The sequence below is a fragment of the Aythya marila genome (assembly GCF_965140915.1).
Source record: "Aythya marila genome assembly, chromosome: 5".
In the NCBI taxonomy this organism is placed as follows: domain Eukaryota; kingdom Metazoa; phylum Chordata; class Aves; order Anseriformes; family Anatidae; genus Aythya; species Aythya marila.
In genome coordinates, this window is record NC_139046.1 from 41,894,227 (window position 1) to 41,919,565 (window position 25,339).

Consider the following 25,339-nt stretch of genomic DNA (forward strand, 5'->3'; position numbering starts at 1 on the left):
GAGCAATAAGGTCACCCCTGAGCCTCCTTTTCTCCAGGCTGAACAAGCTCAGCTCCCTCAGCCGCTCCTCGTAGGACTTGTTCTGCAGACCCCTCACCAGCTTCGTCACCCTTCTCTGGAGTTGCTCGAGCACCTCCATGTCCTTCTTGTAGTGAGGGGCCTAAAACTGAACACAGTACTTGAGGTGTGGCCTCACCAGAGCCGAGTACAGGGGGACAATCACTTCCCTAGCCCTGCTGGCCACACTGCTTCTTATGTAAGCCAGGATGCTGTTGGCATTCTTGGCCACCTGCGCACACTGCTGGCTCATATTCAGCTGACTATCAACCATCACTCCCAGGTCCTTCTCTGCCAGGCAGCTTTCCAACCACTCATCTCCCAGCCTGTAGCTCTGCTTGGGGTTGTTGCGCCCCAGGTGCAGGACCCGGCATTTGGCCTTATTGAACTTCATGCAGTTGACCTCAGCCCATTGGTCCTGCCTATCCAGATCCTTCTACAGATCCTTCCTACCCTCGAGCAGATGGACACACGTACCTAGCTTGGTGTCATCTGCAAACTTACTGAGGGTGCACTCAATGCCTTCATCCAGATCATCGATAAAGATATTAAAGAGGACTGGCCCCAGCACCGAGCCCCGGGGAACGCCACTAGTGACCAGCCTTCAATTGGATTTGACCCCATTCACCATGACTCTTTGGGCCCGGCTATCCAGCCAGTTTCTAACCCAACGAAGCATACGCCAGTCCAAGCCAAGAGCAGACAGTTTCTTGAGGAGAATGCTGTGGGAAACGGTGTCAAAAGCCTTGCTGAAGTCAAGGTAGACCACATCCACAGCCTTTCCCTCATCCACCCAGCACGTCACTTTGTCATAGAAGGAGACCAGGTTTGTCAAGCAGGACCTGCCTTTCAGAAACCCATGCTGACTGGGCCTGATCGCCTGCTTGCCCTGTAAGTGCCGCGTGATGACTTTCAAGACAATCTGCTCCATGAGCTTCCCTGGCCCTGAGGTCAAACTGACAGACCTGTATTTCCCCGGGTCTGCCCTCTGGCCCTTCCTGTAGATGGGCGTCACATTTGCTAGCCGCCAGTCAACTGGGACCTCCCCCGATAGCCAGGACTGCCGATAAATGATGGAAAGCAGCTTGGCCAGTTCCTCTGACACTTCTCTCAGTACCCTCGGGTGGATCCCATCCAGCCCCATTGACATCAAAAGATTCTCTAATATAGAGAGCCACACCACCACCCTTTCTGTGCTGCCTGTCCCTTCTGAAGAGCTTATGGCCAGTCATTGCAGCACTCCAGTCATGAGACTGGTCCCACCACATCTCCGTGATGGCAACCAAGTTGTAGCCTGCCTGTTGCACGATGGCTTCCAGCTCCTCCTGTTTGTTACTCATGCTGCGTGCATTAGTGTAGATGCACTTCAGTTGGGCCATTGCCTTATCCCTCGGCCTTGCCATTGTTCCCCCTGGCACAGCTCCAACAAGCCTTGTTTCTGCCCCATCCCTCTTCTTACCTAGTTTAAAGCCCTCTCAATGAGCCCTGCCAGCACCTGGCCCAGGATCCATTTTAAATTTCATTTAAATTTCATACAAAATTTAAAAATCATACAAAATTTAAATTTCATACAAAATGTGTACAGTCTTATTTTAATGATCCTATAAAATTTTAATACAAAAATAAGACATAAAAGTAATCTGAAGGAAAGAGAGCATTCTCTTTTTAATGTTAGTCATTGATTGCAGCCCAGCTGAATTCTAGTGGGCCTTTTTCCATGAGAACATTGTTGGAGACCTTAAATGACTATATTTAAGGATGGATAAACAACAGTCATCAATCATGAAAGGTGGGGTGCTCTTTAAATCCTATCCATCCACTGCCCACACAGCAGTGCAAAAGACTGTCCTTGTCCCAAAGCTGTGTTTTTATACGTCATTGCCAGTGGCAGCTCTCCACTGAGGAGAAAAAGTAAATGCTCTTGCTGGAGGAAAATAAAACAAAACTACAAGTCTACAGGAGTTCTTGCAGAACAACAGAAATCTGTACTAAGAAGCAGGCAGAAAGTTGATGCAAGACAAGGTCTATTTACATGACATGTAAACATGTACTCCATAGCATACATGCGAAGAAAAACTCATTGTAGTTTACAGGCTAGTGTTGAATAAGGTTTGGATTATACCTCTAACTGAACCCTTAGTACCACAGGAGGGTAAGTTTCTGGAACTCAGTCACAAAGTTTGGTGTATTTCATTGAATTGTCATTAAGAGTCCTCAGCAATGTTAATGAGATACACAATTGCATTTTAGGGAACTAGACTGACATGCTCAACAGTATAATATTTTGTATCTGTCAGGCTGAAATTATTATTATTCTATAGCTCATTTATGACTTAATCACATCTTTTCCTAGGGACTTATGTAGTTCCCAAAACTTTGAAGCTAGATGTTTTTGGAATTAAGATAACTTTTTTTCTCACTTTGATTATAGCTAAGATAGTGCGTGCTTATCTAATTGCTGCTGAATAAGAATATTCTTAAGAAATTTAGTAAAGACATGAAAAATATAAATCTGTATGGCCAGTGGCTTCTATACAGCTTTATTTTCAAGAAAAGAAAAAAAAAAAAAAAAGACCAAAAAAAAAGAAACAACCAACTTATTATCCATGCTTTTATAATAACCAGGTTTATGAATGATCCAGCTTATTGCAGGTGGCATCTTAGAGAGACAGGGAAATAAAGGGCTGTAATTGTAGATATAATTATACATAATAATATGCAGACCTTAATATGCAAATCCCTCATTTTGCAAATGAAACGCAAAACACCTTTGACCCCTTTGGGATAGACAGAATTTTTTCTTGAACAAGCCCTTTGAGAAACACTTGAAAAATATATAAATAGACACTGAACCTTTTATTTGGCATTTTGGACATTGCAGTTTGTTTTCCTTACCAAAATTAATGCCATAGCATAGTGTCCTTGAGAATAAGACATAGGAGAAAGAATAATTTGTCTAGTCCCAAAGGTAACTTTTCAAATACTATTAAAATAAACAAACAAACAAACAAACAAAAACTTCTGTAGAGATAAGGAAGCATAATGAAAGAATCAGGGAAGCTAGAAGAATCTCAGCCCACAGATTTTTCTCCACAACAAAATTTCCTTTGAGAAAAAAAAAAAAAAAAGGAAAAAAAAAAAAACAACAAAAAAAAAAAAAGAAAGATAATATGTTCTCACACAGAGCTCACTATCTTGTATTACTTTTGAAGTAAAAGGTAAATTTTGATGTTAGCTACTTGGGGATGCATGGTGTTGCTACACAAGGAACTGTGGCTGCTTAAAACAGAGGGAATACCAGTAGAATCTTCTCATGATTATTTTCCTGTACAGTTAGCTTGTTCAAGATCACATTTCCAGTTAGGTTAAGAAAGGATATTGTTATCATACCTTTGATGCACAAGTTATAACGTGGAGATCCTGGGACATCTTTATAATGGCTCTAGCTAACACTTATTTGGCAGAACTCTTCCTGAAATACACCAAACTTATATGAATAAGTGAAAGGATAACCACTTCATGGCAGGTGATGAACCTAAGCAACTTTAATCCACTAGAACTGAAAAACAAAACTATCTCACAGAATCCATATCTCCCACATGCTGTATATGATTGCACATAACATTTCTGATTGTTAGTTCATAGGATATTTTTTTTTACCTATAAATAAGCAGTGAACTCAGATAAATGTAAAGCATAATATACTTTAGAAAGAAATAATGTAGTGTCCCCAAGAAACTATTTTCAAAATCTCATTATTTAACCTCATTATTATTATTTATGAGGTTAGAAAGTCTAACAGTGTTAGACTTTCAATACTTTCAGTCAGTGTTGCACCTTGAAATGAAGATTCAATTGCCATAAAGCTTTTTAAACATTGCTGTTAAAGGATATATACCAACAAGGTTGCAATAAATAAACCATCACACTCTTTATTAAGAAAAATAATTAAAAAAAAATAAATAAAGTATTTTAGTCAGCATAGAGAGCAAATGTATTTTATTTTTGCTCCAGTTTTACTCATGTATTTTCACTTGTATCAGTTGAAAGGTATCCATTGTAAGATTACTCACTTTTTTCTCTTTAAAAATAAAGACAACCTTCCCAGAAATCTGGTCTTTCAGTTGTTAAAGTGTAAAGAGATCTCCATCAGCTGAGATGACTGTGGAAAAATCTCCATTTAGTTTGTCCTTCCAAAGTCAAGAGTGTGATTATTCCATAATTCTCTCACCTGATTAATTCTTAACTATGAACATAATTACACTCTCCAGAAGGTAAATCACCCTTATAAATCAGTTGATGCTGACAGTTCATTCTTCTGCACTCTAGCACACTGCAGCAAATTCAGCCTGAGACTGTAGAAACAGGATAGATTGTTAGAACAGATTTTGCAGAAATTCTACCTATAAATGAATTGCAGGTAACATGATGTTGCAACAAAAGCAAAATAAAAAAAAAAAAAAGAAAGAAAAAAATAAATAAAACAAGTTATAAATCTTTCAGTTCCTGCAGAAACTTTTTCTGTCACCAGAAAGAGTGAAGATAACAGTCCCTGGGTATACAGTTGTTCTGCTGCCAGCTGAGGAGAAAAAAAAAAACACTTTATATTTATGAACTCTCACCACTATTACCTTACCAAAGGTGGGCTTGGAACTGGGATAGGCTTCAAACAATAAATCCTATGAAAGTATATCACATGAAAATGCATCACTTCTTATATCCCATCCCCTCACACATAGATTTAGCAAGTCGTTTTTCCTAGTTTCCTAGTTTCCTAACTGCCTAGCTAGTTATCAATTTGTTGCCTTAAACCATAAGTTCAATAATATTGTGTGACTACAACTCCCAATGGTATGAAAAGATCTCCAGTGGGCTCATCTTCAAATGGAGGAAAGATAAGTCTAGTAACTTTTTTTTTTTTTTTTTTCAGTATGTCCCCCTTTTTGAGAAGAAGAGAGAGATTAGAGCCCAGCTATGGCTTTAAAAAAAATAAAAATCTTTTAATCAGATTTTCTGAAACATCCAAGACAAGAAGAAAACCTACCTCCTATACCGGGAATAACATCTTCTACTGCTTAATCTTGGACTGTAGAAGACGTCTGTGATACATACGAATTCTGAGGAACATCTTTGCAAGTCACAGAGGCACAAACCAGCTTGACAGAATGATAGATGCTGAATTGGTTCTGGACCTGATATGATTTTATTTTTTATTTCCACAAGAGAATATGTACTGACCTTTTCTGAATAACCTTGCATATTTTTTCCACAGTATCAGTGAGTTCCATGGAGTGATTCTGATAAATGCAATATAGTTAGCCTTTGCCAAATAAATAATCTAACCTAATGATGACTCAACTTTATTATTTTAGAAAGTATAAAAAAAATCATAAATCTTTTGTATCTTAGCATTTGATGTATTGTTCACTTTACTGTAAATTCACACTGTCATATCTTTAGAAAGCTATAGGTTTCCAATAATAGTTTTTAAAACCTCTTTGAATACAGAAGACATGATTATCATGAATGCTTTTATTTTTTTCTGATTCCTTTTTCTGGTCCCTTTGTATGTTTCTGGTTTCCCAAGTGAAATGTCAAATTACTATGATATAATGAAACATTTGAAAAATGTATTTCCAAATAACTGGTCCAGAATTACTCCTGAAATTAATGGCACTACATCAGGGATTACTTTATTATTTCACATTTATTCTTTGTGCATAAGTCTGTTATCTCAAAACCATACTTTGAAAAAAAAATAAATAAATGTGCCACTTTTTTATTTAAATCCAGGAAACTGTATCATACCAAAATTTATTATTTTTTTTTTTAATTAATTTATTTTTTTAATCCCAGCAGACAACTGAGCACCACACAGCCACTCACTCACGCTCCCTAAGGTGGAATGGGGAGAGAATCAGAAAGGTAAATATGCAAGAACTCATGGGTTGAGAGAAAGACAGTTTACTAGGTAAAACATAAGCTGCACACACATGCAAAGTAAAGCAAGGAATTAATTCATTACTTATCATTGACAGGCAGACATTCAGTTATTTCTAGGAAAGCAGGGCTCATCATGTGTCATGTTTTTTTGTGGAAGACAAACACCATCACTTCAAACGTTTCTCCTTCCTCCTTCTTTCCTCAGGTTTTATTGCTGAACAGATGCTATATGGTAGGGAATATCCCTTTAGTCAGCCTGGATCAGCTGTCCTGGGTGTGTGTTATGAAAATTTAAGGAAAAAGAGCAAAGTATCCTCTATCTGTAGAGGATTATCTCCCACCAACTTTACCACACACCAGAGGATGGTACTTTCCTTAAGTTATTTCTGTACACTCTTCCCATACCTGGCTCTGAGCTCTACACTTCTGAAAGAATATTGTTTGTCTAGTTCAAAATTACCTTGAACATATTTACACAGTACTAAATATACTTCTTTAGTGTAACTTATGTATGCATTCACTTTTCTGGACATTTAGTCATAACTTGCTATTGAGATAACTCTTCTACAGAGCACATCTGTGTATGGCACATCTTGAAGAAACTGTGAATGTGTAGTCTTCCAAACTTTTATATGATAATGTCCTTCAGCTTTGATCTTGATCTTATTTTGTTTTTGAAATCTCCCATTGTATCCAGAAGTAGAGAGGAAACGTGTGATGAATTTCCATGAAATCGCTAAATAAGGTACCGAATATCTATTTATCTTCTTATGTTCAGAATACAGATCATCATATTTTATCTTTTTCTTTCTCTTAAAAAAAAGAAAAAAGAAAAAAGAAAAAAGAAAAAAAGAAAAAAAAAAAGAAAAAAGAAGAGAAAAAAGAAAAAAGAAAAAAAGAAAAAAGAAAAAAGAAAAAAAGAAAAAAGAAAAAAAAAAGAAAAAAGAAAAAAAGAAAAAAAAAAGAAAAAGAAAGAAAGAAAGAACAAGAGAACGAAAGAACGAAAGAACGAAAGAATGAAAGAACGAAAGAACGAAAGAACGAAAGAACGAAAGAAAGAAAGAAAGAAAGAAAGAAAATTCATCTTGCAAGTAAGTTGTTCTCTTTTTTCTTTTTTTTTTTTTCCCCATGAAGATCTACTTGGCTCTACACTCAACTTCAATATTTTATGTGGGTGGGAGGTGTCCAGTAAATTAAAATACTTACCTCTTAACCAGGATACTACTGTAAACACAAAACAAAGAAAAAAAAAAAAAGAAAAAAGAAAAAAAACATTATTTTTCCTTTTATTCAAATGGTGTATTATGCCAAAAAAAAGACAGGTCCTTCGTGATCCAAGTTCCTCTTCTGTTTTCCAATCTATGAGATTTAGTCTTCCTACACAGGAAGAATTGCACAATAGCTCAAGTTAACCGATATTCTGTGAAAAAAACATGTCAATAGAAATCCACTTCTAATTTCTTAGTGCATCAATCTTCAGACAAATCTTCTTCAACTTTCTAACACTGTAAATGAAAACAAGACCTTTAATCTTTATATTATGAAGGTTTTAGGAGTGGGCTATTTGGTGTTTGTGATTTTTTTTTTCTCATTTTCTGATATTAATCTAGAAAATGAAAACTTAATGAATATTCAAGTTTTAAAATTGTTTGTTTCCTCTTTTCACAAACTTTCCTTATTGCCATTAAAAAGAGTATAACTGCAGCCCAAAAATATTGGGATAAAAAGCTAGATAGCAAGCATAATTTTGACACAACTGTTATCTTTTGACTGCAGATGAAAACTACTGAAGTTAACAAATTCTTGAAACTTGCCAAGCTCTCTAAGCTCATATGGGATTCTTCCATCTGCTCTTCTCAAAGGACTTATTTTTATTATTTTTTTTTAGTGCTTAAAGACAGATTTTAGAAGTCAGTTACACATCTATGAAAAATTACGACTTTGAGTATTCTTGCTTTAAATGTATACATACTTGGATTCAAATAGATATGTTGTGTCTCTGTCTGTAAACCATCACTTATGTTTAATAGTCTTTAGTCATCTTTAATCATACTACAAATATGCCTAAATGTAATGGAGGCAAATTTTCTCAACCTTGGAGAAACTCAAATTTGCATTCACAGTTTTTCTTTTTCCTTTTCTTTTTTTTTTTTTTTTTTTTTTCTTTCAAAAGGAGGTATCCTTTTGAAAATCTGTTTTTAGAAAGCAAATCAAAGTGAGTAAATTTCTTAGCCTGCTTTTGCTCTTGTACATTGTGGTTTTGAATCATATTTTATTAGCATACCTTATTTTAAGGTCCTACAATACCATATGTGCTACATGCACTTGACAGATGGATATTTCTTCTCATCTGCATGAACACTAGCTGAAGTATATGCAAAACTCCTAATGATATTAACGCTGTGCCAATTAAGATCATATTCAAACATCTGATGCTACCTGACAGTATCTTTCACATGCCCCACTTCTGAATTTTTCATTGTGATTTTTGACATATCACTTGTAGATATTGTGTAGCTAAACTTAATAAAATAGATATATTTTAAAAATATATCCAGACTTTATCCATTAAAAATATTAGTTCTAAAGTATAGTCAATCCAGTAAGATAGAAAGGAGGAATATAAGAAAGAACTATAATGCAGGTATGTAGAAGTTAGAACTGAATTTGAACTTTTTCCACTTGCTGGTGTTAAGAAAGTTGTTATATTCAGAATCTGAAATCAGAGTGCCTTTCAGAATAAATATGAGAACAAGCCAGACAGAACAAGCAGATGAAAGTTTGTGACTAAGAGGAGCTTCAAAAATAGAAGGCCAGATTAAGTCCCATATTGCCTAAAGTATTCTTCCAATGTGGGAAATAAGCACAAAGGCATATTATACTGTTTAAATCTCAGTAACTGAGGTAGTGTGCTGTACTAGATAATCCCCTGGAGACTCACATTCTTTTCCTGACTTAGCAGCTGGGCAAAGTAAGACATTTATGGGTAGTTCTGGAAAAAAAATCTAGGTATCACCCTGTAGATATAGCAGATGTGTTCTTCTACTGTCTACTTTTCCTTTCACTAGAAATTATTACTTTTCAGCAAAATAGGTGGTATATCCACAAATCAGTGATTAAAAAGTCCATCTCAAAAGTCTAGCATCTTCATGATTAATTAATATTTTAGGATAATTTTTTTCAATTTAGTAAAATTTACTGAAATGTGGGAACTCTCCCTCCAGATGACTGATGGAGAGACGGTAATCTACAGGTGAGAACAAAACAGACAGAGATGAGTAGTAATTCTTTTCATACATCACAAGAGTCATCAGAACTCAAATGTCAATACCCTCATGCAAACAATATTTTCCCTCTCTCTGTTCCAGTTTAAAATGAAGATAATGAAAATTTTTAGAATTATTAATCTCAAATACTGTAAAAGAATAAGATTACAGTGTTATTTCATTTAATAATAACTTTTTGTCAGTTAATGGTAGTTTCTAAATCAGATACTGAAAAAGGGATGACATCTATGTCATCAGATTTAAACAAGAACTAACAGGGACACTATGTCCCAGCACATACATATATATGCTGCAGCTCTACTACACATTGTAAAGTAGGGATGAAATCCCACATTAACTTCAGATTTCTTCCTCTTTGTTTCTGGTATCTGCTCCAGAGTTTGATTAGACTCAATGTGAGAATTCTTTTACAACATGTAATCAACACATAAATTGAAACTGTGGCTTATGCCACAGCAGAAAGTAAGGAAGACTTCCTGATATAGATAAAGAAGGATTGATAGATAAAGATGTCTATCTTTATCTTCAAAATCCATGGTCCTGGGTAACCTGTCCCAGGTGTCCCTACTTGAGCAGGGGGCTTGAACCAAGTGATCTGCAGACGTCCCTTCCAACTATATCCATTCTGTGATTCTGTGAAATAGAAAATATCTTTGTTACTTAGAAAGAGAGAGAGACTCTAGAGATGGAGAAAAATCTAATAAAGCTTTTACTCTCGTACTGTGATAAAACTATTCAGAGAGTTCCATAAACATCACAGAGTTTAGTTTTGTTCCTTGTTGTCCCTTTTGTCCTCCCTTTCCCCCATTCTTTCCCTAGCAACTTCACCCACTAAAGCGTTCTGTTCTCCTGTTTCCAACAATAAATCTTTTCCAGACAGGACACTTGGCCAAAACATAAATTCACTTATGGAAAAATTGCATTCTAGGAAGACCTGGTAATTTTTACAAGTGTCTTAAAAATAGAACTTCATTAACAGGCTATGAAACTTGTATGTGTCTAACAAAATGATGTGTGGTGGTTTTACCGTGCTGGGTAGCTAAACCCCACAACCGCTCTCTCACTCTCCCTCCTTTAGATGAGGAGGGGGAGAAGTAAAGCAAAGAACAACTCATGGGTTGAGATAAGGATAATTTAATTAAAGGGAAATAATTATAATAATTAAATAAAGACTACCATGAACTAAACAATTTAACTAAGGGGAAATAAAAGGGAAAGGGGAAAAAGGGAGGAAAACAAACAAACAAAATAAATGAAAGCTATATGGAAGTGCAGAGGAAAGAAATTACTCTCTACTTCCCACAAATGAGCGATGATTGACCACGTCCTTGAAGCAAGGCCTCAACGCACGCAGCCGGTGTTCGAGAGGAGGACCGACGTCTTCTCAACGAGAGCCCACCCCTCCCCTCTTCTTCCTGTTTCCACCTTTTATTGCTGACTGTGACACCACATGGTATGGAATATCCCTTTGATTGGTTTAGGTCAGCTGCCCTAGTGATGTTTCTCTCCTCACTTTTTGCCCACCCCCTAGGAGGGTTAGAGAAAGGCCCAATGCTGTGCCACTGCTGCTCAGCAGTAGACACAACACTGGTGTGATAACACTGCTGTTCCAGCTACAAGTACAGAGTACGGCACTGAATGGGCTGCTGCCGGGAAAGTTAACATTCCAGCCAGACCCAGTACATGATGATATGTCTTCCTATCTGTTAAATAAATTATTCTAAAGCCTCCAAAAAGACTGTAACTGAAGTTCTTGTAAACATTAGTGAACAACTTTGCACAATGTTGATCTGGAAGTGTAGTTAATGTTTCCAGTATAGGCTGTGTACTGAGATTGAGAAATTAGTTCATTTTCTCATGTCAATACAGGCAATTTGTGAAACAGTAAAAGCTAACTGAAGCTTTCTTAATCCCATTGTTGGACCTTAGTTACAACGGTATTTTTTAGGATCACTAAAATACACTGAAAAAGAGGGAGAGAGGGTTAAAAGTAAAACTATCAATCTTCAGAGACTTTTGTGAGGAGAGAAAGAGGAAACAGCAAGAGAAAGCAAGAAAGAGAGGGAGACATGGAGAAAGAAGGAGAGAGAGAGGACATCTCAACAAATCTCAACAAATCTCTGTTTGACTCAATTTGTGGTCAAAAATTGAGAGAAAGGAGAGAACTACATAGCTGTCACTTTATTTGATTTCTACTAGAAGAGGTTTACATCTTTATAATTTATAAATATTCTCAAATAAAATTTAAATTCAACCTTTACAGGCTTCTCAGTCTGTTTGCAGGTCTCCACACATACTGTGCTAACCTTCATAGCTTTCCCACAGCTGTATAGCCTCCCAGTGAGTGTCTATTACAACAATGCTTTGTACTGTATCTGCATGATATGTGTGACGTTATACTTGAGCACATAATAGTTCACCTATAGAAGAGAAATCAGGTGGGAGAATGCTAGTCCACAATAGATTCTGAGTAGATTTTGTAATTTTACATAGCTACATTTTCAAGTTCATCACAGATGAACTTAGCTGCTAAGTATTCATTGAAGAATTTTTTAACATAATAATTGGACACAACATAAAATTGTTATTCTGCCTACAAAATGTGAGATATAGATTACATTATTGTCAACACAGCTGAGTCTGTTAAGCATAAAAGTAGTTTAGAGATGGTCAAAAACATGCAATCAAACACTTTAACATATGTTACATATATGAAATACTTTACTTAAAAATCCAATATTATCTGAGTTTATTTAATTAAAAAAAATAAATAAAAATCAATCGATTGATTTTATCCTTGGTATTCCTGTATACCTAAAGAGTAACAATTGTAAATCTGAATATATATATTTCTTAATGTCATGATGTTTCTGAAGCTAAATCCCTTTAATATTATTGATTTCCAGCTGCCACTTTTTTTTAATTTAAATATAAATCTTTTTGACTTTACCCTTTGAATTTAGAGCTGCCTCTCTTTATATTTATCCTCTACACTGTCAAAAACTGTTTCCCTAAAGAAGATGAATCAATAACAATTTACCCTTTTAGTATTGTGCTAGCACACATCCTTAATACATGGATTATGTCCTTTGATTTACACCTTCATCCACTTCATCCACTTGATGAAGATCAAATTGTATAAACTTAAATTTAGTTTTCTGTTACATTCTTATATGTATTTAACTAAAATTAGAAATTAATTTTACCAGGAATTCTGACTATTCTGTTTCAGTTAAAAGATTCACTAGCAGTTGGAACGATGAAGTCTAATCCATTCAACATATAGTTTTGATACCTCTCTAAATACTTAAAATACTTTTCAGCATTTGATATCTACTTTCCTGATTTCAGCTTTTTTTTTTTTTTTTTTTTTTTTTTTTTTCAGGTTCTAAAGACTTCCAGAGACCTACAAACTGTCATAGAAATCATAGAATCATGGAATTATAGAGTCATAGAATGTTTTGGGTTGGAAGGGACCATCTAATTCCAACCCCCATGCCATGGACATTGGGGCTGGATATCAGGAAGAGGTTCTTCACTGAGAGGGCTGTTGCACACTGGAACAGGCTCCCCAGGGACATAGTCACAGCACCAAGCCTGTCAGAGTTTAGGAAGCATTTGGACTGTGCACTTAGTCATGTGGTCTGAATTTTTGGGTAGATCTGTGTGGTGTCAGGACTTGGACTCAATGATCCTTACGGATCCCTTCTAACTCGGGATACTCTATGACTTTAAGATTCTATGACATGAGATTACCGACACTTTACACATATTGAGGCAATGTTCCTAAGCTTCTGGAGATTTTCCATTTTTGTTTACAAAGACCAAACAAATAGTAGGGTCTTAGACAACAAAGCATAGAATGATTATCAAATCAGTAAGTAAGATATTTTCCACAGTAACACCTTGTCTGTATAAAAACATATATAGATGTACAATCTTCAAAAACTTCTTCAACTCCTAGCTGATGAATTTAAATAACTCAATAATGTTAATTTAGCTCTTACCAATGTAAAGCCAAAAATGTAACATTACAAGTGAGCTAACTGCATGGGGAATTACAGTGCTCTTTAACTGGGCCATTTTTTAATATTCCATGGCTTGTTAGTACTTTTAAATATTGTTTTTCTTAGTGATATTTTTATTTTTTTTTTAATTAAACTGAATATATCATTAATATATCAACATATTTATTTCAAGATTGTGACATGGTATATGCAATTTCTCTCACAAAGTTTGCTGAATTTCCCAGGTCTTGAGAAATGCTGTAAATGTTGTTGTTTAATGAGAAGTCTTATTGAAAAATGTCAGTTTTCCTCAACATCTGGGATGTATTTACTGTGGTTAACATAACGTGAGTGTAATGCTCTGATTTTGAGTAGTTAACTAGCATTTTTCTTGTATTTTGAAGGAGAAAAAAACTCTAGACAAGGTAGACATAAACTTAATTTGAAGTTCTTCATATTTTCAATATGCTAACAGTACCATCACCATATATGCTGTTGTGACAGTATTTCACTTGTAAGCCCTTTCATAAAAGACAAAAATGATCAAGAAAAGCATTTGTGAAAAATCTATGCCAAAATACTATGGAGTGAACTTTTCCAAATGGTGTTGTAAATACTATGAGAAGAAGAGGAAAATAAATGATGATGATGATGATGATGGTGATAATAATAATAATAATAATAATAATAATAATAATAATAATAATAATAATAATAATAATAAAGGAAATAACATAAGATGGGAAGAATGCTTTCTTTTCCCTCTTTTTTTTTTTTTTCAATCTTTTGAAACTTTTTTATTACATATGTAACCTGGTGCTATTGATGTAATAGAATCTTATGGTCTCACCAAGGGCAACCAAAGATTTCACCTGGAATAGAATCAAGGATTATACAGATAACATTATCTTGGCTGTCATGGAAAACAATGAAGCCTACAGGATCACATGCATGTTTATAATAAATTCTGTTCCCATTTTGTTAACTTTCTTCATACAGCACTGTGTTTTTTATTTGTGGCTAGAACAATATTGATAACATACAAATGTTTTGGCTATTGCCTGCACTGTCTGCACAGCATCAAGGTTTTCTCTTCTTTTTTCCCCTCTCTGCTCTCCTCTTAACCCATTAGGAAGTGGACTGGGAGTGACCAAGAAGACAGGAGAGAACACAGCCAGGACAGCTCACCCAAACTGGCCAAAAGGATATTCCAAATGATATAATGTCAAACTGGGGAAGAGGAAGAACGGGGTTGTCTTTCAAGTTGGCCATTGTTCAGAGATAGGCTGGGCTTCGTTCTGCTTATTGAAGACAGTTGCCTTTGCATCACTTGCTGTTTTATTTATTGTTATTGTTGTTGTTGTTATTATTATTGTTATTATTATTTTTATTATTATTATTACCACCCTTGACTTATTAAACTAACTTTATATTAACCCATGATTTTTCTCACTTTTGCTCTTCCTATTCTTTTCCCCATCCCACTGAGGGCAAGGAAATGAAGGAGCAGCTGTGAGTGCTTAGCTGCTGGCTGGGGTCAATGCACTACAGCATGCAATAATTTCATCCAAATTTTAAATTACACCCCCTGAGGTTCCTACAGTTCCTGTGTGGAAAAGACCCTGCTAATACCTCTGAGAGAGGAGCTTGAAAATGATCTTATTCCTTTTGAGTTGTCAAAAAAATAAATAACAACACAAGTTTAAGACTCAGACAACAAGAAACCCAAATTCCTTTATCTCTCCACTAACATTACAACCTGTGTATTTGCAGTCATTTCTCCCAATTTTTGGAGACAACAACACAGTTTTTGCTCTAGAACAGTTTCTGTTCATTTCTACGTTACAGGGCTGCAGATGGAACAAAAAAATCTGTAGAATTTTATTAGGTTCATCAGGAGTCATAGTGTGAGATGCATTACTTTACATGTCAAACTTGGGATAGTGTGCTTAGAATCGGAAAAAAAACATAACTGTTGTTTGGTACCAAGTGTCTATATCAGGGCAGAGACTCAGAGATCCCCGTTTCTCCACTGTATCCAAGAAACAGGGACAGATGCTTTTGGATCAATTTCAACAAGTTTTTCTCACACTAGTGAGAAGAGTAATAGAATCATATAGAAGAGTAACAGAATTGTATTCTTCATGAGGACAGAAAACTAAGTAATTTACCAGGGATAATGGAGAATGACTGATTTCAGAAGAACATATATACACTATACAAACAAGATAATACATTCCCTTATTCAGCAGTTTTCTAAATTGCCTAGTAGAACATCCGTTGTTGTCACTGACCCTAGTAGAAGTTGCAGCCACATGGTCAAAACCTGCATCTGACTTTGACAGAGTAGAAGCAAATGTTTAAAATGTTGCCATATTTGTAGAAAAACTGCCATATAATTTAAAGAAAACTGACTAGAATAAGTTTTGCTACTAATATGATGACTTCTTTTTCAAGTCTATATATTTTATCCGATAAAAATCATTGACAGTATTATGCATCATATTGAATCATATATCATAAGAATTATCACTGATGATGATTTTCTTGCTAGTATTTACGTAATAATTCACTGCATTTCAGAGTGTTGTGGTTTAGCCCTGGCAGGCAGCTAAGTAGCACACAGCTGCTCACTCACCCTCCCAAGATGGGATATGGGAGAGAATTGGCAAATGTGTGAGGACTCATGGATTGAGACAAGGATAGTTTTGTAGGTAAAGCAAAAACTGTGCATACAAACAAAGCAAAATGTGGAATTCGTTCGCTACTTCCCATCGACAGATACACATACAGCCACATCCAGAAAAGCAGGATTCATCACGTATAAATGCCATCACTCCAAATGTACCCCCTTCCTCCTTTTTTCTCCCAGGTTTTATTGCTGAGCATGATGCCATATAGCATGGGACATCCCTTTGGTCCCTCTGGGTCAGCTGTTCTGGTTCCATCCCCTCCCAGATCCTTGTGCACCACCAGCCTTGTCACTGGCAACGCAACACAGGAAGCTGAAAAGTACTTGGCTCTGTGCAAACATTGTTCTGCAACAACTGAAAACATCAGTATGCTATCACCATTATTTTCATCAAAAATCCAAAACACAGCATTGTGCAAGCCTCTTAAAAAAAAAAAAAAAAAAAAAAAAAAAAAAAAAAGTTTAACCTAGTAAAAACTATGACACAAAATCAACTTGAACAGATTTTTCAAGATAGTAGGAGCTTCTTCAGATGCAGCCTGTGGAAAATAAAACATACCTAGATTTACTTCTCATTTGTGTCATACTATGCTTTCTGCCCTAATTGTATAATCACTTGAAACAGAGATGTCAAGCTTATTCAAATATGACAATATTTATAATTCAGTCATCTAAAATGATCTTAAGAATAGAGGGGAAATGAGCTGACCAAGAAATACAGTCTGTAAAGGATAATAGTAACAAAAAGAAGAACACAGAGATTACTAGAATGTTATAGACTATTTGTCCATCTCTTCACCTTGCTGGACAGAAGATAGAAACATGCTGACAGTGTGTAGTTCTACATAAGATGCCAAAGAGGTTTATTTCCCAACATTCCTCAGTTAAAGGCTGACTTACACTTAGATGCCAGAATATGCATCCATTGTGTAAGCAATTTCTTCTAAATATGAAATATATTTATTTAACAATAATAGCAACAAAGTTCTGAAGATAACTAGTTTGTACACAAGTCTTCCTCACTGTTAGGCATGATAACACCTTGTTCTCATTTATTAAATATATATATATATATATATATATATTTTTTTTTTTTTTTCTGGAAAAGTTATATAGCCTGTACTAGAGGAGAAGGCAAGAAAGACTCAGTATATTTAGAATATTATGCTGTAAAGGCCTAACTAGAATAGGCTCGGAGCTTATTCAAGCTACTTGAAAAGCTTTGATTTCAAGGCAGAATGGTTAGTCAGTAAAATAAAGGAACAGAATCACAGAATCATCTAGGTTGGAAGAAACCTCCAAGATCAAACAAAATAGATTTCAGAGACAAAGAAGGTGGTATGAAAGCCAGTATAATGTTTTGTTTTGTTTTGTTTTTATGATATTCTCCTGTAATAACAACATATTCTTCTACTTATCATCTGTAGCATTTCTTATCTTTTCCACTTCAACTACATCACAATTAGAAGAGGAAGAATACCTGCAGATATTCTTATATTCTTATATTTTTGTATGACCACTGTTGTTTTCTCATAATTCTTACTTTAAAATGAAGTTTTGGAGGTAACAAATTTTCCTAGAACATACAAATGTCCTGAGAGGTTCAAATCTGAGAAGTTTTATAGCCTTATCAAATATATATACATATATATATACTTTTATTATAATTTAATACATTACAGTAAGTATATCTTAATTTTATCAATAGAAATTAAAACTTAAGACCCTCAGAAAGAAGGATGTAAAATAAAAACTAACAGTATGAAAAACTAAGAAGAGGTACTAAAACTATCCAAGGAGTATATGGCAGAATGCGTTATAGCTTGAATTAATAAAAGTTTTTTTCAGTCTCTATTGCAGAGGCAGAGGAGGGATATAACCTTATGCATAAGAGTAGATCTGATACAAAGCACTATACTATCAATATACATCTTTAAATCTGAAGTACTGACAGTGAAAATACTGCAGGGATGTAATGTAGCTACCTTTTGTTTACCACACAGAGTAGACCCTAAGACTCACATTAATTGGAGCAGACAATAGAAAGAAAAATTAAAAAGGGAGAAAGATCAGAAAAATAGAAAATTAAAATTGAAAGAAAAAAATTATTAAATGGAAGAAGTAATTAAAAAAAAAAATCCTCAAAAATCTTTGCTCTAAGTCTACGTTAGCTGTTACAAGGCTTTTTTTTATATATATATAAATGTTAATACATTACATTTTGAGAGAAAAAAAAAATATTATTAAAGTATGAAGTCCAATGTGTGGAGGCCACAAAAGGCCTGTGGTAGACGGGTTGGGGAAAAGATGCATTCTTATCACTGCATCATAGTTTTCTGGGGAATAGAGGCTGCTAATAATATGAAGCAGTGTTTTATAACTTCAGAATAAAGTCAATGAAATGTAAGGAGGACATGGTAAAAGTCAATAGAGGTAACAGAGGTGCTGATTTGTCTCAGTATAGCTTAGCTGGATGGGATAGGCTTCATGCTGTTTTGAATATTCCATTCAATTTACTGAAATCATCAATGTTGTGCACAATGATATGCAAGAAGTTAATGAACTTATTCTATAACCTGTTCTTGAGCTTCTAAATGAATGCAGGGTGCAAGAGCTTTGGAAACACAACAGATATGAGAGTTTTCTAGGGTACATCAAAGAGGTTCAATTATTTAATTATTTCTCATATATCATAGAATCATAGAATTATATTGATTTGGGGAAGAAAAAAAAAAAAAAAAAGGAAAGGAAAGAAAAAACATTCTCAAAGTTTCTGTATCAACAAGGCATATATCACCAAGATTCAGCAGAACAAAGTACATCACTCATGATATGTTCAAGCATCACTTAAAGAGAACACATTTGAAACAAGTGCAGAACATATGAACAACTATATTATAAAAGCTGGGGTTTTGTTTGTTTGTTTGTTGTTTGTTTTTGTTTTTGTTTTTCTTCAGTAGAAGCAACTGTTTAAAAATGATTAAGAGAAAGATCCTCTAAAGGAGACTTGGAGAATATATTCAAAATTGTAAATTAAAAATTCTGATTCAACTGCCACAGAACCTTGAATGGTACATAGTATAAATCCTAGTCTCCTTTTTCAGCTGTCTTTATCTTTTGCAGAGTTACACTTCTGAAAATTCTCAGTTGCTGTAGTTTTGACAGATAAATACCTAGTCTGGCAGAGTGCTTAATACACAGTGTCAGGTTTTGCTTCCTTACAAAGTGGTCACTCATTTCTTTTTCCAATATAATGTTCAAGGCCAGGTAATGTTTCTGTTGCTGTCTCAATATTCGTTGCATTTTGTCTCAACACCAAGAAAAAATAAATAAATAAGTAAACAAAAAAGTTTAAACTGAGTTAATGAAATGTGCTAACAGCATAACATCCAGACAGTTTGAAAATACATATGTGAATTCCTCTATTCAGAAATAAGCTTATGACCTGTGGACAGAAACACAGATCTGAATACTTATATAATTTGAGAATTTTTAAGATTGTGCCTCTTTTGTTCACAGATTTTCAGTTTATTTTACCATGCATCCATGAAGAATATATTAAAATAAATTATAGTACTATTATAATATTTCACTAATCCTTGCGAATTAATGTATTATGTATTATCATTAAAGATAATACAGTTTGCTTCACTACAGAATCTGAATGTCTTCCTTAGATAAATTTTACTTTCTATCACTCTACAATAATATTTTTTTTGATTTTTTATCACAGCAAGAATAAGTAGTTTCAAGATGAACTAATTAATATTCAACCCAAGTACTATTCACTAATCCATGCTATATCCAATCATTTAAACTTTGGATACTGATAGTGTGGTGGTACAGAATAACTGGATCTCAATTTATTGCACCCTTTGAGAGAAGGCACTTGCAGGTGCAAGCTTTTAAATAAGTGTTCTGTAGCGCAGGTCTACACTGTATCCATATGATTAAAATACAATATTAAAATATTATCATTTCTGAGAAACTTGTAAAAGAGTAACACTGTCAGAAGAATCTAGAACTCTCTCTCTCATATGCCTAAACTAATGTTGACAACCAGTAAGTTTTGTGTAGCTAAAGGATTTGGAAAAAAAAAAAGGAAAAAAAAAAAGAGGGAGAGAGTTAGAAGGTGAGAAAACAAATAAGTATTTCTGTAATTTTCTGTGAGTAAAATTAACAAATCTAATTTTCCAAAGTTTAGAAATAAACATTTTTTTAGAAATAAACTTTTTTGGAACAAAAGGGTTAAACGCTGCAGTACAATAGAATTATAAATTAGATGTTTGTTCTAAACTTATTCTAGGACAGAGAAGAGCGTATTCAGTAAACTAAGTACTTAACAACTAATGCTGACTAAAATGTTTGGTAAGTATGTCAGGAAAAAAATATAACTATTATGATTTATTTTCAGTATATGTCAGATGACATTGATAAAGGCAAATGAAATCTCTCAAGTGAGGGGCATACATTGCACAAACACACACAAATAATTTTATTTTTTTATTTTTTTAAAAAGGTAGAGAGAACAAAAATGAAAATGAAAAAAAAAAAATTCAAACCAAAAATCTCATCTTCATTCAAGGCAGGAAGTCTTGAATCCAAAAGATAGTTCCAAGAATGCAGAGATGCATGAGAAAGAACCATAAATAAGCAGGTGGAAAGAATGGCACACAAAGGTCTATTAAACAGTTCTGTGATAGCTAACTTCTCAATAGGATTGAGTGAAACCAAAAGCCCTGTGGAAACATTCATGCATAGAGAAGAGGTATTTTTGAGAGAGTTGTCGGTTGGAGGGGGTGAAGTGCATGGATGAAAGGGGACATTAATTAGAGACAGTTACCAGGCTAAACGCATGAGGTAAATTTCCCTCTGATGCATTGAAACCGTTGTACAGAGGAAAAGTCCACTCAACTCAGAGACATTGCTATAATCCCTTTGCTTTCATATAAATATGTGTTAGCAATGCCAGTGAAGCTGTTACACATTCTCCAGCTTTCAACAGACAAAAAAATAATCATTGCAAGAGTGATCAAGGAGAAAGGGAAGGTGGAAAAAAAAAAATATGGAAACAAATTAACATGCCAGAATGCAAATAGTATCCTCTCTCCTGAGCCTCTTATACATATATCTAAAGTAAATGTAGTCTCTTCGTGAAGCCAGTGATATTATCTCATGTTTTCAGCAGTCCAATGCAGCCCCAGAGGGGCATGAAAAATTAGCGCTTATTGCTGTTATCTTTTCTTACCTAAAGAAAATGCAGAACTGATGAATAAGGAAAAAAAAAAAAAAAAGACATTTTGTCTCTCTGATAAGACAGAATCCCTCCCAGCATTCTGTCTCTATAAGGTGCAAATGAACACACTGGAGGAGAAAGAACTTAAAGTCTCAGTTTTGGGGTAAATTCTTTGAAATTCTGAATATAAAGAATTTGATATAAAATTAATAGAAGCCTAAAGCTACATACTTTGGAAAATCAAATCCAAGGCACCCAAAACATGAAGTGACTAACATCAGCAGTATGTTCTGAAAATTCTTAATTCCTCTATTTAATATTCATAAAGCAAAGCTAAAAACAAAGACCGACAAGGCTATCTGTAAATCTGAAATTGTAACTTTTGTTTACTGACAAAAGCTCTATGGTCTACATTTTCAAACTGAATATTTACCTTTAGACAACAGAAAGAATAAAAGGGCTGTATTAAGAATGATTTGCAAATATGCAACTATTCTTATGAAACATGACTCATTAAAGTCGGTTGCATTACTTTAAGGTTATTTTTTATGTGCAAGTTTTCAAAAAAAAAGAAAGAAAGAAGAAGAAAATAAAATGCAATCAAAACAAGAAATATTTTTTAAAGCATGTAAAAAAAAAAAAAAAAAAGTAGCCTCGCTGAAGGAAAATACAAACTGATTTTTTTTTTCTATTCAATGTAGCTGTATTCACATTTATTTTTCAATGTGCTGTTTGTGGAAATCCATAAATTGGTGCAGAGGGATTCTAGCACACCTATGTTATATCTCAGCCAATCACTATTATTTCTCTTCAAGTCTAGCATTGAATTCAGATATGGCAAACCATAGAACAATTGCTCCACTTTACTTGTGTCAAGCACAAGTATGTGTGGTTCTTCTGTATGGAAGAAGTAGAGATGGGAAGTCAAGTGAAATAGAAATTTTAACTCAAACTCACCACAAGGGATCATAAAGCTGCCCTGGCCCATTAGCTTCATAAGCTAGGTGAGATGTTCCCACATTTTTTACCTGTTTTGAAGTAGAGCAAAGTGCACTGAGAAGAAACACAGGAAAATTCCTAATTCCAATCAGGAGGTGGATAAGAGTTTTTCATGTTAGGTATGTCTTTCTTTCTCAAGACATAAAGAAGCATTACTTTATGAAACATCAAGATCCAGATATGAAGTGATATATCATGTTAAATACACATATAAATGTACATATAAATACATATAAATAAATGTACTATAATGTACATATAAAGTAGTTGTGACTAAATAATGATGGTCTAAGTGTATCTGAATGATGAACTGTAAAGACCAATTCAAAACTCACAAAAGAATAACCTGTTTGGTGTTTTTTTATTATTATTTTATATTTTTAATTTTATTACGTTTTGAAACACTGAAAGGATCAAGAAACGCTTTTTTAAATTCTTCACTCCATTTACTTGAGATGAAGGTGGAACAGTGGGTGACTGCTGTTACTGTAGTTTGTGATGAGTTAGTGAAATGAATTCAGTGACCCATAAGGTCATGCTGAACTCTCAAAGCACAACCAAAATGTTTTATAGTCCACATTCTATATGGCATGTTAGAATAAAAAATGCTGTAACTTTGTAACCTGCATGTTTCCCTGCAGAAAATATAATAAAAGCATACCTTCCTCTACTATATATATACATACTATATATACTAATTATGCTCTATACTGTATATAATATATTCTCAAGTATATAGTATTATATGTAAATATATTTAAGATTAGTTTTAAAAACTTCTATAAAAAGATAGTGGAGAAAAAAATGCATTTAGATGTCAACACCTAAAGACATTGAGTGAGAGAGCTTTTGGTACATATTTTAATTTACTCTACCCTGTGGTGAGGTAAGAATACAAGATTACCAGAATTTTAATTTAAGATTAGCTTTAGTTTAAAAATATATATATATACAAAAAAAAAAAAAATCTTTTTATTGGAGCTGCAACTTTGTTATTCCTATTTGCATTATTTATCTACTCTTTCTTTATTTATAGGCATTTTATAGCACTAGGCACCTCATTTTCATATTGTGTAACACTAACACATCACTTTGTTGTCAGTGCAATGTACAATGTGTTAAGGACATTAAAATGGTGCCTGAAGTACCTTTAACTGTTGGTTCAAGATCAAAAGGAAACAATTAAATTACATATCCTATACTGCATGATAATAATACATCTTTAAGAAGTATTACTATGAACACAGAAAACTCTACTAATCATAAGTCTGCATTTCAGTTATAAAGTTATAGAGAAAGACACAGAAAATTTAAATATAAAATCACTAAATTTCACCAGGTTTTTTATCTTCATCTTGACCTACTTTAACTGCATTAGATCTGGAACATAAAGTTATATCAGCAAAATGCACCCTTTTCACATTTTATATCTCATTCTGCAAAAACTTCTTTGTAGCAGCAGATAAAACAAAGCAACAATGAGAAATTGTATATTTCCCTTTGCTCTTTGGGGGTTAGCAGGTACACTGCAGAATTTCTCTTGGGCTTTCTCCTTGCCTGTGAAGAATGTGACAGATGTTATCTACCCAGTTTCTGTCCCACAGCATATGAGATATTACTTAGAAAGGATAGTATTACAAAGATTTATCATTTTTGCACTTACATGCAATGCTTTTAGCTATTCCAGTTATAATATCTGACCGTACCAAATTTATGGTCCTTTTATTTTCTTTTTCCTTTGTCCAGGTTCAGTTTACTGTCACTCTAGTTGCTGTAGTGACTATACTTTAAAACAGCTTTCGTACATTAAAGTCTCATTACGAGCCAAGACCTAAGCCAACGTCTGGCATTTTTCAGGACAGATCAGTCGGCTCTCCAATGCCCTCGAGGCTCTTCTGAAAGCTGTGGAAAAACTGATACTGGGATGCCCAAGTGACAGTTCCTTCTGTTTCAGAGCAAAAACCAAGCACAGTGTCTGGGATTAGAAAGAAACAATCTCTGTAGGTAGCTTGTGTTAGCATCTCCTTAGAAACATCTGGTGCTTGCCACAAAAGCAGGAAGAATTACAAATCAGAGAGGATATATGTCTGATCTACATCTGCGTTCCTGAAGAAACATGCCCCAAGCCAGCAACATGGATGGGGGCAAGCCCATAGAAATGAATACAACATTCAGAGAAGCCTGTCTTCATGTACTGTATTTTCTGCACTCCGCATTTTCAGCAGGTATTTACCTGTTTATGATATTATGATAATCCTTCACTTCTACTTTTTATATAGCTATATTTAATTACAAATTAGGTGTCTAAATAAAACCCTATGAACATAGATACTGACTATCTTAATTTAAGAAGCAGAGATAACAACATTCTTTATTTCCCCAAAAAGATCATGATGTGTTGAAGTTACCAGACCATATCAGGCTTAAGGGACTTTAAATATCAAGAGAGCAGACATACCATTGAAAGCTGATGGGAGCTCAGGGATTTTTCAGTATCAAATGTTCCCCTTTATAATAATGGGTGGTGACATCAGCCTTAGGACTGCTGCTACAAATGTAAAAGAAACTCTTACAGTCTACGCAGGTTAAAGTAGCAGAGAAAAGCATGAGTCCAAATCAAAACCTTAGAATTCTGTCAATTAAACCTCAGTACTAAAAGTATGATGTCTTGCTTATCAAAAAATAACATCTGTAGCACAGCAATCAAAGTTTCATATTTTTGATTTTTGGTGTTATTAAGAAGGTTTATATTGAGAAAAGTGTTTGTTTGTTTGTTTGTTTGTTTTTCCCTCCTCCTTTGAGTTACTATTTCACAATCTGATCATTTTTTTTTCTTCCTTCCTGTTCTTTTCTAAAGAATGATGTTTACTTCAGTGCAGTTGGCTTCAAGATAGAGTAACTTGCTCTGCAAATACAGTGATACACTAACACTTCAATGTTTGTTTGCAGCTCCCAGAGGGGACACTCACATTTGAAGAAAAAAAAAAACAGAACACATTTATGTTTCCATGGCTGTTCATGGATAAAAATGCCCCTCTAGTTTGGCATCAGAATTTGTAAACAATGTGATGTCATGAGGATCAGATAAGGAACCAACAGAGAAGTGGGTAAATGAAAC